The sequence below is a fragment of the Diospyros lotus genome, chromosome 2 (assembly GCF_014633365.1).
Source record: "Diospyros lotus cultivar Yz01 chromosome 2, ASM1463336v1, whole genome shotgun sequence".
Classification (NCBI taxonomy): Eukaryota; Viridiplantae; Streptophyta; class Magnoliopsida; order Ericales; family Ebenaceae; genus Diospyros; species Diospyros lotus.
Window position 1 is genome coordinate 22769415 of NC_068339.1, and position 2892 is coordinate 22772306.

The following is a 2892-nucleotide window of genomic DNA, read 5'->3' on the forward strand; positions in this document are numbered from 1 at the left end:
AAACATATAAAATGAAATTTAGCTCCTTTTTATTATTTTTAGGCTTTTTTATGAAATTTTTAGGTCTTTTATGAAATTTAGATCTTTTTAAAAAAAATTAGGTCTTTTTATGAAATTTAGCTCTTTTATTAAATTTATAAGTATTTTTATGAAATTTAGGTCTTTTTATTATTATTAGGTATTTTAATGAAATTTTTAGATATTTTTATAAAATTTAGATTTTTTTAATATTTTTAAGTTTTTTTTATGAAATTTAGATTTTTTTTAATTTTTTAAAATAAAATTTAGATCTTTTTATTATTTTTAGGTCTTTTTATAAAATTTAAGTCTTTTGTTTTTATCCTATTTAGTATTTTTTTTATACAAGGAATCAAATATCATTTTTTTAATTGTTAAGAGAGCAAATGTCGTATTTATGTATTAAGTTTAATTTAATGTGTCGTTGACATAATATCCTATATGACATAGATAATGAATCCATTTACTTTCAATCATGATAAAAATTTAAAATAATAATTATTAATAATTAAAATATTAAAATTTAATATTTTACATTTTAAACATCAAATATCATATTTTCTATTGTTAAGAAGTCGTCCTATATATTAAACCTTAATAAAATAGGATTCACCCATTAGCATGGGTGCAATTAGAAGCATCGTTGGCTTGAGGTGTCAAATTAATGGTGCCATGGGTGCATTATCGTCATAATTGATCATCTTCTTCTCTCTCTTCCAAAATAATCAAGGGAGTACCCTTTTTATCCCAGAATTTCTGATCCGTGGGCATTGAGGACTATCACATTAATTAGTTGATTCTGGATGTTGGAAGCCTTCAATAGAGACGTTGAAACGCTAACCAAAGCCTTCCAAATGTCCATCTCCTCTTATCACTTTCATATTGTTGGGCTCATTTTCAAACGCTGTTGTTATCTCTTACGACAATGGCAACCTTGCCAAGCCAGAGTGTTTTTGGCTCCAACATTAATTGAGACGACGATGACAATGAATTTCATTGGTGCAATCCTCATTGCTAAGAAGCTGACCTAGTAGAAATTGCGCGTCTAAGCGGTAGACAACAGCATTGGTCAAGGTTGAACCAGCAAACTTCTAGCAAATGGTGATTAGTGAAGGAAAAAGAGCCTGCCAATGCCATGGTCCAAATTAGTGGTGGTTTTGCCATGGTTGTCATTCTCAACGAGTGCATGGAAGAGGCAGCTATGGCCAAACAACTATAAGGGAGAAGATGACATGAGAGCGACATGGATGACATATATATTTGTCATTTTGACTTGTCACGGCAATAATTAAATATATATAAATAATAATAATAATAATAATAACGATAATTTATAATTAAAATCAAATTAAAATTTATATATTTTAATTTATAAAATTAAAAGTTAAATAGAAATTAAAAACAAAGTAAAAATTAGATAGTCTTTTCGGTACCTTAATTAATGTTAAAAAAAACTATTGCTTTGCTGATATTTAAGGAATTCATGTATCTTATTTTCAACATATTTGTAGGTTTTGAACAACCTGATTCCTCGGCCAAACACAGATCAAGCGCGATAAATAGTAAAACCAAAAACTTTAAACCAGAAAACCATACATGCAAGACACAACGATATACGTGTTCGGATTAATTGATCCTACTCATGGCAGAGGCTCTGTCTCTAGTCAATCCACTAAATCTCAAGTTTACAAACGATTACAAGATCATAAACAGAAAAGAAAAGAGACAATATTGCAATACAGCTGAAAAACAGAAACAAAACACAAGATCAAGATAGATCTGTTCTATACCGATCTCATGATCAAGACTAAGTATCTCTCATGCCTCAGGCATTTAAAACACATAGAGATTAAGCAATAAACTGTTCTTACCGTCAGATCTTACCATGGAAGCCACCAAACAACCGATTGAAACAGATATCAGAACGAAGGATTCACGAAAAGTGTCTCGCTTCAAGAATTGTCGACTTAGGGTTTTCAGAGAGAGAGCACAAGATAAATATCAGAAAGTTCTGGATATTAGGGCGTCTGAAAACCCTTATACATCAGCGCCAAACGGATCAGAAAAAATGGGCTCGGGCCAGCAAGGGACCACGAAAGGATATGGGCTCAGCCCATAATAAAACTCAACAGCCCACAATAAAAATAATATGTATTATATTAATTTGCATGTAACAACAAATATAATGAGACATGATTATAATTAAAAACAAATATAATATACATTTCAATATCATGTAACAGCATGCTAAGATTCTGATAAAATATTTAAACACATTTTGAAACACATAAAATCAACAAATTCCACCTTGATTCAAGAATGGATTTAAATTTGTGGATTATGACTAGAGACCTCTGTAAATCTTCCACAGCTACGTTGGAAGAATATTGAGCAAGTCCAAAGCCTGCTCAAACTTAACTACAGGAACATATTTAGTTAGAATATCTGCAAGATTTATTAAAATAGAAATCTTTTCTATTTTTACCTGACCTTTAGCTATAATATCTCTAACAAAATGAAGATGCACATCTATGTGCTTGGTTCTCTCATGAAACGCACTGTTCTTTGAGAGATGAATTGCACTTTGGGAATCACAATATATTTTAGAAATTTGGTCATCTAAACCTAATTCTCTAACTATTCCCTGCAACCAGATAGCTTTTTTCATAGCTTTTGTTAATGCTACATATTCTGCCTCAGTGGTTGATAAAGCCACTATGTGTTGGAGATTTGCTTTCTAACTTATCACATTTCCACCCAAAGTGAAAACATCTCCTGATAAGGATCTTCTCTTATCCAAATCAGCTGCAAAATCAGAATCACAATAACCCTTAATGCTACTGGAATTTTCAGCATTTGAACTAAATACTAAAC